The sequence below is a fragment of the Lampetra planeri genome, unplaced genomic scaffold (assembly GCF_965212315.1).
Source record: "Lampetra planeri unplaced genomic scaffold, kcLamPlan1.2.h2 scaffold_1636, whole genome shotgun sequence".
In the NCBI taxonomy this organism is placed as follows: domain Eukaryota; kingdom Metazoa; phylum Chordata; class Hyperoartia; order Petromyzontiformes; family Petromyzontidae; genus Lampetra; species Lampetra planeri.
In genome coordinates this window covers 1-14,061 of record NW_027614368.1, presented here as the reverse complement: position 1 = coordinate 14,061, position 14,061 = coordinate 1, and the positions used below count along the sequence as shown (strand labels likewise).

The 14,061-nt window shown below is 38.6% G+C and overlaps 1 pseudogene; it reads right to left on the bottom strand.

The window, feature by feature from the left end:
* Positions 1-252: 252 nt before the first annotated feature.
* On the bottom strand, positions 253-1,060 carry LOC144739657 (18S ribosomal RNA; annotated as a pseudogene).
* Positions 1,061-14,061: the final 13,001 nt, after the last annotated feature.

The window sequence follows — 14,061 nt, the reverse complement described above, 5'->3', positions numbered from 1 at the left end:
TATCTTTGCTTTACTTTACTTAGTTGATCTGTTTCATCACTTTTTCAATGTTCCCTTGCGGTACTATATGTGTTTTATTTTTCTATCACCTATACTAAAATGGGGGCAATGGTTTGCTGTAAATGTGTGAATGTTTTATAATCATAAATTAAAAGTTGTTAGATAAATATACTCAAATCAGTAATCAGAAGATCTTGAATCGCACAAGAATATTTTCGGTGTAAGGGAAATGCTTAACTTTTAAGCTATCTTCTGTTTTCCAAGCGCACCTTCCGGTACGCTTACCATGTTACGACTTTTCTCCGGGAGGGGTGTGGGAGAGTGACGGGCGGTGTGTACGCACCCTAGTGGCCAACTTCAACTAGACAAACTATTCTTGTTTACTGCTAAATCCACCTTCAAAATTATTTCATTAAGTTATTCGTATACTCTGGGGAGAGAGTGTAGCCCATCTCTGCCTGCCTCATAGGCTGCACCTCGACCTGACGTATTTGCATAGATAGCTTCTTTGCCTACGGTTATTCTTTTATAAGGTTGGCTGGCGACGGCGGTATATAGACTGGGGGCGAGAGGCGGCGGGGTTAAAACGTGGGGTATCGGGTTATAGGACAGGCTCCTCTAGGTGGGTTTAGGGTGCCGTCAAGTTCTTTGGGTTTTAAACGATTGTTCGTAGTGCCCTGGCGACGGTGGTTTATTTATGGCAGGCATAGCGGGGTATCTAATCCCGGTTTGTGAGTTTTGCTTTCGTGATGTCAAAGTGAGTTTATTAATATAGATTCTTTCGATGTTGAGATATTTAAGCATACCTATTCAACTAGCAGGCATGATGGCTTCTATAGTATTAGTTAAGCTAGTATTTTAATCACGCTTTGTGCCGGAGATATCAGCTTGAGCTCCTCGTATAACCGCGGTGGCTGGCACGAGGTTTACCAGCTCTAAAATACGTAACTTAGTCGGGCTTGCGTCCATAGCTTAAGGTTTATCACTGCTGAGTACCCTTGAGGGTGTGGGTGGCTAGGTGTTGTGGGCTAACTTATTGTGAGCCTGATACCATCTCTTTTTTATGTTTATAGTTAAAGGAGGTCCTCACGGGAGTGCGGAAACTTGCATGTGTAATTTCATATATAGTTGATATTAAGGCTGGAACTAATCCTTTGTGTCAAGGGGTTCTAAAACCATCTGAGCATCTTCAGTGCTCTGCTTTAATGTTAAGCTACTCTTGACATTTGAAAATCAGAGGGTAATTTAATGTTAAGATGCTAGCTTTGGGAGCTAGATACAGGGGTTTGAATCCCCTTCCTTTGAAAAATCTGTATGTTAAGTTTCAGTTGAATTTACCGGTGTTCTTTGATAGCAGAATTAACTTGTTTTCTAGGCGACCTAGAATTGGAAAGATTAAAATAAAAATTATAAAGTACACTGTTGATGCAATTTGTGTTATTAAAATAAATGGGTGTTCAGCTGGTTCTCCCCCTAGTCAAGTGAGTAGCGCTAGATCAGCAATCAGAATCCAAAATGTAACTTGGGCGAGCGGACGAAATTGAATGCCTCGTTGTTTAGAGGTGTGGGTAAAGGGGATAACCAGGAGGATTATGATGGCTGCTGCTAAAGCTATGACCCCACCTAATTTATTAGGAATAGATCGTAGAATCGCATAGGCGAACAGGAAGTATCATTCTGGCTTAATGTGAGGTGGGGTACTAAGAGGGTTGGCATAAATAAAATTGTCTGGCTCACCTAGTGCATTTGGGGCTAAAAGAGAAATTATAAAAAGAACCCCAAGTAAAATAACAAAGCCAAAAATGTCTTTGAAAGAGAAGTATGGGTGAAATTGAATTTTATCCAAATTAGAGTTAATTCCTAGGGGGTTACTAGATCCTGTTTGATGGAGGAATATAATATGGATTATAGTTATTGCTGCTAGGATAAATGGTAAAATAAAATGGAATGTAAAAAACCGGGTTAATGTGGCGTTTGATACTGAGAAGCCGCCTCATAATCATACTACAATATCATCTCCTACATAAGGTACTGCTGAAATTAAATTTGTAATAACGGTTGCCCCTCAGAAGGATATTTGCCCTCATGGTAGTACATAACCAACGAAAGCAGTAGCTGCAGTTAATGCAAATAAGATGACTCCAACGTTTCATGTTTCTTTATATAAATAAGAGCCGTAGTAGATCCCTCGCCCGATGTGAGCATAATACAAATAAAGAATATAGAGGCCCCATTGGCATGAAGATTTCGTATAAGCCATCCGTTGTTAACATCACGACAAATGTGTATAACTGAAGAGAAGGCTAGTTCAGTGTTGGCGGTATAGTGTATCGCAAGAATTAGTCCTGTAATAATTTGTAAGATCAAACATAGGCTTAAAAGTGAGCCAAAATTTCATCAGGCTGAGATATTAGCAGGAGAAGGAAGGTCAACTAACATGCTACTACCAAGTGATAGGAGTGGGTGAGTTTTTCGAAGAATGGTTGGTGGGTGGGACATAATCAGATAACGTTTAAAATTACAATTAAAAAAAAAAATTTTAAAATTACAATTAAAAAAAAATTTTAAAAATTACAATTAAAAATTTGATTGGGTGGTTCTTATAGTTGAATTCTACAACGGTGGTTTTTCAAGTCGCTAGTTTAAGTTAAAGTCTTAATGAGAATGCTGCTTTAAGAAGAGGTTACATCTTCACTCGCTGGTTTACAAGACCAGTGCTTTATATTTAAGCTATTAAAGCTTTATAAGTTAGGTAAAATGACCAAAAGTTCGCCGGTTCCTGAGGGGGTTGACGGCAGCAATGAACTTGGGGGGTCAAAGGGGGTAAGGGGGTTGTCGTGAAACCGCGGGAACGAGAGATTATTGAAGCTGGGAAAGGTATATCATATATGCCCTATGCCTGGATGGATGTGAGCTATCAGTGAAACATACTTGTATACCCTTCGGGAAATCGAGCTTAGCAGTTGTATGCCAAGAGTGATAAAAGGAGTACCTTAGTCTGGGATAAGCCTATGCAATGAGTTGTAATGGTATTTGGAGGAGTAGGTACTTATGCCATTATATATACCTATGCCATAGAGGCATATACCTATGCCATTATATATACCTATGCCATAGAGGCATATACCTATGCCATTATATATACCTATGCCATAGAGGCATATACCTATGCCATTATATATACCTATGCCATAGAGGCATAGGTGAGGAAGAGGGTTTGGGGGGGTATTGAGTGCTCTGACGTAAAAGTAATAGTTTTATTAGAGCATATGTTAAGTTTCGTTTTATGTTTTTTTATAATATTTTTATTGGGGGTCGCTGTGGTTGTTTTAAGCCCTTCTCCCTATTTTTCTGCTTTAGGCTTAGTATTTGTTGCTGTTTCTGGGTGTATTGTTATTTTGTACCATGGGGGTACCTTTTTATCTTTAGTTCTGGTTCTATTATATCTTGGTGGGATGATGGTAGTTTTTGTGTATTCGGCAGCCTTGGCTGCCGATCCTTACCCTGAGATTCTTGGGGGTCGGTTGTTTTGATTTTTTATAGTCTGTGTTTTATGCGTTTGTTTTGCTGGCTATTTTTATTTAATAATTTTTTATTGAGCACATTAGTGGCTTGTGATGGGGTAGATTATGTTGGTGGTATTTTTGGGGCCGAGTGGTTAGGAGTCACGACTTTTTATGAGGTTGGGTTTATTCTTATGTTGGCTGGATGAGCTTTATTAGTTTGTTTATTTTCTGTTTTAGTAGTTGTTCGTGGGGTAGATCGTGGGGCCCTGCGAGCTGTGAGACTAAGTGTAATTAGAGCTAGGGCAAAGGCTATTAATGGTAAGGTGGCAGAGTTTAGTCGGTGCGCTTCTGTCAGTATTGTCGAGGGTTTTAATTGGTTACTGGCTAATCCTTTTGGTCCAATTTTTTCAAGTCAGGTTAGGTCTATTGCTTGGGTTATTAGTTTTTGGCTTCATACCAGAGATAGACGGGATAGGGAGCGATGAATAATGTGTGGGTAGAATGCTAGTTGAGTAAAAAAGGAGAATACAGTCTGGTTAGTTTTTTTATTAGTTAACTCCATAGAGATAACTAAGCTAATAATGAATATAATTAGGGCAATAGTTTTAATGTAGGGCGGTATTGTAAAGATTTGAGGTTTTATTGGTGGTAGTGTGCTTGTCAGAATTAATCCTGAGATTATACTACCTCAGGCTAGACGTTTTAGGGGGTTTTTAATGAAGTTATTTTCGTGTGTGGGGGTCATGGCTAAATATCGTGGTGTGCCGGAGGCTGATATAATAATTAGTCGTGAGCTATAGGCAGTTGTTAGTGTTACGGCTAGGAGGGTAACTATTAGGGCCCAGGCATTAGTATAGGAGGTGTTTAGGGCTTCTAGAATAAGGTCTTTTGTGAAGAAACCGGCTAGGAACGGCAAGCCTATTAATGCTGCTGATCCAATGGTTATGCAGGATGTTGTTAGAGGGAGATTATTGTTTAAACAACTAAATTTTCGAATGTCTTGTTCATTGTTTATATTATGAATAATACTTCCTGAGCATAAGAAGAGTATGGCTTTGAAAAAAGCATGTGTACATATATGGAGGAAGGCAATGTGTGGGTGGTTGAGGCCAATTGCTACTATTATTAGGCCCAGCTGGCTTGATGTAGAAAAGGCAATAATTTTTTTGATGTCATTTTGGGTTGTTGCACAAAGGGCAGCGAAAATAGTGGTCATTGCTCCAAGGCATAGCGTTATTTCTAATATAAAGGGGTAATTTTGAAATAGTGGGTGGAGTCGAATAAGAAGGAATACCCCTGCAACAACTATAGTACTTGAGTGAAGTAGGGCTGAAACAGGTGTGGGGCCCTCTATTGCAGCTGGGAGTCAGGGGTGGAGTCCGAATTGAGCTGATTTTCCTGTGGCTGCGATTAAGAATCCCAGGGTTGGGATAATGTATTGTTGATCAGATAAAAGTAGAGTAATTTGTTGTAAATCTCAGGAGTTAGTGTTGGAGCATATTCAGACTATACTTATTACTAGTCCAATGTCTCCGATGCGGTTGTAGGCTACTGCTTGAAGAGCAGAAATGTTAGCTTTTGTTCGACCTGATCATCAACTAATCAGAAGGAAGGATATAATTCCTACCCCTTCTCAGCCAATAAATAGTTGTAGAAGGTTATTTGCAGAGATAAAGGTGATTATTGTAATTAAAAATAGAAGAAGATATTTAAAAAATTTGTCTACAAGTCGTTCTTTTTCTATATATCATTGTGAGAATTCTATAATGCTTCAGGTGATTACTAAGGCGATTGGGGTAAAAATAGCGGTATATTTGTCGATTTTAAAAGATGGGGCAATATTAAATAGGGTTCAGTCTATCCAGGGTTTTAGTGTAAGAGTGGTCTCTATATTTTCGTTTAAGTAAATAGTTAATGGGATTAGACTAATAAATATAGAGGTTTTAACTAGTTTAGTTGTAAGAATTATAGATGGTTTTGGTATAATGATAGGGGGAAGAAGGATAATAATTGTAAGTAGTGCTCCGGAGTTTATAATTAGGGTTAGATAGTTAGAATTCATTAGCTTCTACTTGGACTTGCACCAAGATTGGTGGCACCTAAGGCCAGCGGATTTCTGCTTATCCTTTAGAAGCTCGAGAGGACTGTGGAGTTGAACCTCAGGGGAAAGAATTAGCAGTTCTTAGTGCTGCCTTGCTCCTCTCGGCAGGCAGAGGGGTTTTAACCTTCATTATTAGACTCACAATCTAATGTTTTATTTAAACTATGCGTGCCTCTAATTATAATAGTGCTTGGATTGGCAATAAGAAGAATGACAGGGGCTATATGTATAAGTATTAGAAGATGTTCTCGGGTGGTACTAGGATTAACTGGAGCATGTTTATTAGGGTGTTCATGTTGTGTTATAATAAGCATATTTAGTGAGAAAAGAGCAGTTAATGTCATGCTTAGGCCTAGTGGGATAATAGTTCAATTTGATCAGCTAAATAAGGAGGTGATGATTAGAATTTCTGCTATAAAGTTTGGGAATGGGGGTAGGGCTATATTAGCAAATGTTATTATAAGTCATCAGAATGATATTAGAGGAAATAGGGCTTGTAGGCCTCGGTTTATAAAGATTGAACGTGTGTGAGTACGCTCATATGTGATATTAGCAAGACAAAATAAGCCTGATGACACTAATCCGTGTGCAATTATTATTGCAAGAGCTCCAGATCATGCTCAGGGTGTTATTGTGAAAATTCCAGCTACAACTAAGCCTATATGGCTGACAGATGAGTAGGCAATTATAGATTTTAGGTCTGTTTGTCGTAAACAAATTGAACTAGTCACAATTATTCCTCATATAGCAATAATTATAAAAGGGATAGCCAAGTCTTTAGTTAGGGGGATAAATAATGATGACATGCGAATTATGCCATAGCCTCCTAGTTTTAATAGAATTGCGGCTAAGACCATAGAGCCTGCAATTGGAGCTTCTACGTGAGCTTTTGGTAATCATAAGTGGAAGATATAAAGAGGTATTTTAATCAAAAAGGCTAAAAAGCAGGCAACTCATCACAAGGCTTCAGATCATGGTGTGTTTGAGAGTAGCGAGAGATCTGAAAGGGGGATGATGTATGTTGATAGGGAGTTTAAGTGGGTTTGAATCATAATGAGGGCAAGAAGTAGGGGGAGAGAGGCAGATAAGGTATAGAAAAGGAAATATAGACCAGCTGTGAGCCGTTCTTTCTGGTTTCCTCAGCGGGTAATAATTAAAAGGGTGGGGATTAGGGTAGTTTCAAAGGCAATATAAAATATTAGCAGGTTGGAGGCCCCAAAAGTAATACATAGAAGGACTTGAAGGAGGATAAGTAAAGAGATTATTGTTTTTTGTCGTGTGATTGGCTCAGTTTTTATGTGTGCTTGGCTAGCTATAATGGTTAGGGGTAGTAGTCAGCAAGAGAGTATAATTAGTGGGCATGAAAATTGGTCAATGCTTAAGAGGGAGTTGGTTGAATTATGCTCAGTTATGTCTGTGCTTAATGTGAGTGTTGTCAAAGTTGCAATTAAAAAGCTGAAGAAGGTTGTAGCAGTTCATAACATGCTTTTTTTGTTAATTAAAAAGGTTATTGGAATTAATATAATTGAGGGGATGATGAGTTTTAGCATTTTAATAGATTTAGGGCTTTTAATTGGTCGGTGTTATGAGTACGAGCTGTTGCAATTATTAAAGATAGTCCCATGCCAGCTTCACAGGCTGAAAAGGTTAAAATAATAAGTGGTGCTGCTATTATTGGAAGTGACGTATTGTTTAAGGCTCATAGTGCTGTAGAGACATATAGTGCTAGGGCTATGCTTTCTAAGGTAAGTAGAAGAGAAAGAAGGTGTTTTCGTTGCAGGGATAGGCCTAATAGGGCTAGGAAGAAAGATGTAAAAATTAATGTCAGGGGCATGTGAGAGTAGGTGTTCCTGAAAGTTCAGGATTAATTGAGCCGAAATCAATTGTCTTAATTAGACTAAACCCCAATAAACTATTCTGCTCAATCAAGTCCTCCTTGTAATCATTCATAGATTAGGCCTAATGTAAGAAGAATGACAAATAGGGAAGCTCAAAGAAGGGTTAATTCCGGGTGAGAAATGTTTGTTGCTCATGGAGATGGGAGAAGAAGAGCAATTTCTAAATCGAATAGTAAAAATAGAATAGCTACTAGAAAGAATCGAAGGGAGAATGGTAGGCGGGCAGATCCTTGTGGGTCGAAGCCGCATTCGTAGGGGGAAAGTTTTTCACTATCAGGTTTTATAATCGGCAGTCAAAATGCTAGTAGGGCTAAAATAGACGATAGTGTTAGAGTTAGGGTAATTATAACTATGAAGGAGTTCATATGCCTTTTCTTGGGTTTATACCAGGTTTGGTTGGTTGGAGGCCAACTATATTAAGTGTATTAAAAAGGCAGGTTAGGTTAAGAGCCTCATCAGTAGATCGAGATATACAAGAATAGTCAAACAACATCTACAAAGTGTCAGTATCAAGCAGCGGCTTCGAAACCGAAGTGATGTTTAGAGGTAAAATGATATTGTATGTGTCGTACTAGGCATGTAAGTAGAAATAGGGAGCCAATAATTACATGTAAGCCGTGGAAACCTGTTGCGACGAAAAAAGTAGAGCCGTATACGCTGTCTGCTATTGTAAATGGGGTTTCATAGTATTCTATAGCTTGAAGGGCTGTGAAGTAAAGTCCAAGCAGAACTGTCAGGGCTAGAGCTTGAGTTGCTTCTGTTCGGTTTTTTTCAGTAATACTATGGTGGGCTCAGGTTACGGATACTCCGGAGGCAAGTAGAACTGCAGTATTTAATAGTGGTACTTCAAATGGGTTCAGTGGGGTAATTCCTGTTGGAGGTCATATTAGGCCAAGCTCTAGAGTTGGTGCCAGGCTGGCGTGATAGAAAGCTCAGAAAAAACCTGCGAAAAAACAGACTTCTGAGATAATAAACAAGATTATTCCATAGCGTAGGCCTTGTTGAACTGGAGAAGTGTGATGGCCTAGAAAGGTGCCTTCTCGAACAACATCTCGTCATCATTGATATATTGTAAGAAGTATCAGAATTAGGCCTAGTGTTATTAAGATATAAGAATTTTTATGGAATCATATGGCTAGGCCGGAGGTTATTAATAGTGCGGCGCCAGCACCGGTTAGGGGTCAGGGGCTTGGGTCTACCATGTGGTATGCGTGAGCTTGGTGGGACATAGACGTTTTCTTGAAGATAAAGGGTTAAAAGTAGAATAAAGACGTATGCTTGGATTATAGCAACAGCTAATTCTAGAATAGTTAAAAGGAAAAGGAGTAATGAGGTAGCTAGTGTAAGTGAGATTATTGGCATTACTGCAAAGGTGGTAATAGAGATTAATTGAATAAGTAGATGTCCAGCTGTTAAATTGGCAGTTAGTCGGACTCCTAGAGCAATAGGTCGGATGAAAAGGCTAATAGTTTCGATAATAACAAGTATAGGGATGAGTGCAATTGGGGTGCCTTCTGGTAATAAGTGGGCTAAGGCTTCTGTTGGTTTTTTTTGTAAGCCGATAAGAACCGTAGCTAATCATATTGGTACTGCTAACCCTATATTTATTGATAGTTGGGTAGTAGGTGTATATGTGTAAGGTAATAACCCTAGAAGGTTGATTGTTAGGATAAATATTATAGAGGCTATACAGATTAGGGCTCATTTGTGTCCTTGTGAGTTGATTGGAGTAAATAGTTGTTTAGTGATAGTTATTAGTGTAGGTATCAGTAGTGTGTGGTAGCGAGATTTAATAAAATTTGGTGTTTGTAAAATTAGTAAAATACTAGGGATTAGTATAGCTAATCAGGCTAGAGGGAGCCCAAATATGGTTGGGGATTTAAATTGGTCAAAAATTGCTAGTGTCATGGTCAGGTTCAGGTGGGTTGTTTGGGTTTAGTGGCTTGTTGAGCAGAGACGGTGTTTTGTGTTTGGTAAAATATAATAGTTGGCATAATTAGTAATAAAATAATTAATCATGATACTGTAAGTATAGAAAATCAAGGAGCGGGCTCAAGTTGTGGCATATCACTAAGGGAGAACATATTCACCCATCTTCAGCTTAAAAGGCTGATGCTAAGTTAGCTTCTTAGTGGCAGTATATATGTTAGGATTCTAATACATCAGTAGTTCAACTTTCGAAATATGAGAGAGGAACAGCTTCTAGTGCGATTGGTATAAAACTATGATTTGCACCGCAGATTTCTGAGCATTGACCAAAATATAGGCCTGGTCGAATTGTAATAAATGTTGCTTGATTTAATCGGCCTGGGACTGCATCTACTTTAGTACCTAAAGATGGGATAGTTCAGGAGTGGATTACATCTTCTGATGTAATTAACATGCGAATAGGGGATTCTATTGGTACTACGATGCGATGGTCTACGTCTAGAAGGCGGATTCCTCCTGGCTCTAGTTCATTAGTTGGCGTTATGTAAGAGTCAAATTCGATCTGATTATAATCAGTGTATTCATAGGATCAGTATCATTGATGTCCAACTGCTTTAATTGTTAAATGTGGGTCACTGATTTCGTCGGTAAGGTAAAGAATGCGTAGGGATGGAAGAGCAATTATAATGAGGACAATGGCTGGTATAACTGTTCATACGATCTCTACTTCTTGAGAATCAAGAGAGTGTTTATTTGTGAATCGGGTAGTAACTATCAGAGTAATAAGATAGAAAATTAGTACACTAATTAAGAATACAACTGTTAGAGTGTGATCATGAAAATGAATAAGTTCTTCTATGATAGGGGAGGCTGCATCTTGAAGTCCTAGTTGAGCTTGCTGTGCCATAAGCAAGATACATGAGTATAAGCTCATAATATTACCTTGACAAGGTAGTGTAATAGTTTTACTAGTATCTTAAGAAAGTGGCAGATATGGTTATGCACCTGGCTTGAAACCAGCGTAGGGGGTTCGAATCCCTCTTTTCTTGAAGTTAGCTTGGACATAGGCTGGTTCTTCATAAGTATGGTAGGGAGGTGGGCAGCCATGAAGTCATTCAATATTAGTGTTGAGAAGGTCTGTAGCAACAGCTTTGCGTTTAGAAGAGAAGGCTTCTCATAAGATAAATATAAATAGTATAACGGCAATTAATGAGATTGTTGATCCAATTGAGGAAACTACATTTCATGTAGTGTAGGCATCTGGGTAGTCTGAGTAACGTCGTGGTATGCCAGCTAAACCTAGGAAATGTTGGGGGAAGAATGTAAGATTTACACCAGTAAACATAATTACAAAGTGTGCTTTTGATCAGGTTTCGTTAAGTGTATAGCCCGTGAATAGTGGGAATCAGTGGACGAAGCCCGCCATGATTGCGAAAACAGCTCCTATAGATAATACATAATGGAAGTGGGCTACTACATAGTAAGTATCATGAAGGATAATATCTAGTGATGAGTTGGATAAAACGATTCCGGTGAGTCCTCCTACAGTGAATAAGAAAATAAAGCCTAAGGCCCATAGTATGGGGGTGTGTCATACGATTTTTCCGCCATGGAGAGTAGCTAGTCAGCTAAAAACTTTAACTCCTGTTGGGATGGCAATAATTATTGTGGCTGATGTAAAGTAGGCTCGTGTATCAACATCTATTCCTACTGTAAATATGTGATGGGCTCATACAATAAACCCTAGCAACCCAATAGCCATTATTGCTCAGACTATTCCTATATATCCAAATGGTTCTTTTTTTCCGGAGTAATAGGCAACTACATGAGAGATAATTCCAAAGCCTGGTAAGATTAGAATATAAACTTCAGGATGTCCAAAGAATCAAAATAGATGTTGGTAAAGAATTGGGTCTCCTCCCCCTGCAGGGTCGAAGAAAGATGTATTTAAATTACGATCTGTTAAAAGTATAGTAATGGCGGCTGCAAGTACAGGAAGTGATAGAAGAAGGAGGACTGCAGTAATTAAAACGGATCAAACAAATAAAGGAATTTGGTATTGTGTTATAGTTGGGGGCTTTATATTAAAAATTGTTGTGATAAAGTTGACTGCCCCTAGAATTGATGAAATACCAGCTAGGTGAAGGGAGAAAATTGTTAAGTCAACAGAGGCCCCTGTGTGGGCTAAATTTCCTGCTAGGGGTGGGTATACGGTTCATCCCGTTCCGGCCCCTGCTTCAACTCCTGCGGAAGCTAAAAGTAGAAGGAGTGAGGGTGGAAGTAGTCAAAAGCTTATGTTGTTTATACGTGGGAAGGCTATATCTGGGGCGCTAAGTATTATTGGTACAAGTCAGTTTCCGAAGCCTCCGATTATAATTGGTATAACTATAAAAAAGATTATAACGAAAGCATGGGCGGTTACGATAACGTTAAAGATTTGATCGTCTCCTAGTAAAGTGCCTGGTTGACTTAATTCTGCCCGAATTAGGATGCTTAAAGCAGTTCCCACTATTCCTGCTCAGGCCCCAAAGATTAGATATAGGGTGCCGATGTCTTTATGATTAGTAGAGAATAATCAACGAATGAGAGTCACTGGTAGGATGGCCGAATGTTTAGGCGGTGGGCTGTAGACCCGCTTACAGAGATTCGATTTCTCTTCCTGTCAAATTGACCCTGTGGTGAAGTTCACATCAGATTGCAAATCTGAAGATACAGAAGTATACTCTGTTGGGGTCTATAGATCAAAGCTAAAATTAGCACTTAGCTGTTAACTAAGAGGTTGTAAGTATAACACTTGCTGGTCTAGTAAAAATTTTAGCTTAATATAAAGCATCTGATTTGCGTTCAGAAGATGTGAGTGTGTCTTGCAAATTTTATAATCAGAAATTAAGGGTAGTATCCCTTACTGTAAGCTTTGAAGGCTTAGAGTCTATATAACTTAAATTTCTAGTACATAATAAAGATCGCTATTAGCTGAGGTGTTAGAATGAATAGATTAATTGATAATATTGTCATTAAAGCTATAGGCTTATTTGGGGTCACACGTCAAAGAGTAAGATTTGTTGTTGGACATGGAGGTGATAAAATGATTGATAAGTAGCATATGCGGGTATAAAAAAATAAACTTAACAATGAGCCTATTATTATTATAAACAGATAGATAACAAGGTTTTGGTTGGCGAGTTCAACTGATGCTAAAAGTTTATTGGTAAAACCTGTTAGTGGGGGGAGGCCACCTAGAGATAATAGAAGAAGTAATAAAAGTATTTGAGAAATTTGATTGTGCTTATTTATGGTAAGTGCTGTAATTTTATTAGCTTTTAAAGTGTTGAGGTTAATGAATGTTGTGCTTGTAAGTAAGCAATAGATTAGTGTTGTAACTCAAGTAATTGTTGGGTTAAAGGGAGCTATGCTAGCAATTCAGCCTATGTGTGCGATTGATGAGTAGGCCATAATTTTTCGTGTTTGAGTTTGATTTAGGCCCCCCCAACCTCCAACAAACACTGATAATAAAGCTGGGCCAAGAATAAATGCATTATTTTGATCTTGTGCAATTTGAATAAGGAGAGTAATTGGGGCTAATTTTTGTCAAGTTGCTAGGATCATGCCTGTAGTAAGATCTAGGCCTGCTATTACTTCTGGAAGTCAGAAGTGTATTGGAGCTATACCTAATTTAAATATGAGAGCAAGAGTTATAGCGTTAAGGATAATTGGGTCGCTTGATGGGCTGATTGCTCAATTTCCTGAGTGCCAAGCGGCTAAACAGGCAGTAACAAGAAGTGTGGCAGAGCCTGCACTTTGAGCAATGAAGTATTTAGTAGTTGCTTCAATTGAACGTGGGTGATGTGTTTTAGCTATTAGCGGGATAATAGCAATTGTATTAATTTCTAATCCGATTCAAGCTAGAATTCAGCTGGTGCTTGAGAATGTTACAAGTGTGCCAAGACCTAGAGTTATTAGTAGTGTAGATTGAATTAAGGGGGATAGCATATAGTAAGAGATGCTGGTAACATCATATTTGGGGTATGGGCCCAAAAGCTTTATTTAGCTTATCTTACTTAGGATGTGGTGTAATGGAAACACGGAGGGTTTTGGTCTCTCAGATTAAGGTTCGAATCCTTTCATACTAACGAGGAAGAAAGGGGGTAATATCCCCTGTAGCCACTCTATCAAAGTGGTTCCTATTTTCGGACATACTTCCACTGTTAAAAATCCAGTTTATTATTAGTGTTTATATTTGAGGTACTCCTGCCCCCCCCAGTGACACAGCGAGGGATAGTTGAAGAGTAAAAAGGGCTAGGTTGAGGGGTAGAAAATTCTTTCACATAAGGTGTATCAGCTGATCATATCGGAATCGGGGGTATGAGGCTCGGATTCAGAGGAATAGGATAATGAGTGGGGTTGCTTTTATTATTACATTAATAATTGGTAAAATATTTAAATTGTTTGGTCCAAGAGGTCCTAGAAATATAATTGCTGTAAGGGTATTTATAAATAAGATATTAGAGTATTCAGCCAGAAAAAATAAAGCGAATGGACCTCCAGCATATTCTACATTAAAACCAGAGACAAGTTCTGATTCTCCCTCAGTTAAATCGAACGGGGTTCGGTTTGTTTCTGCCAAAGT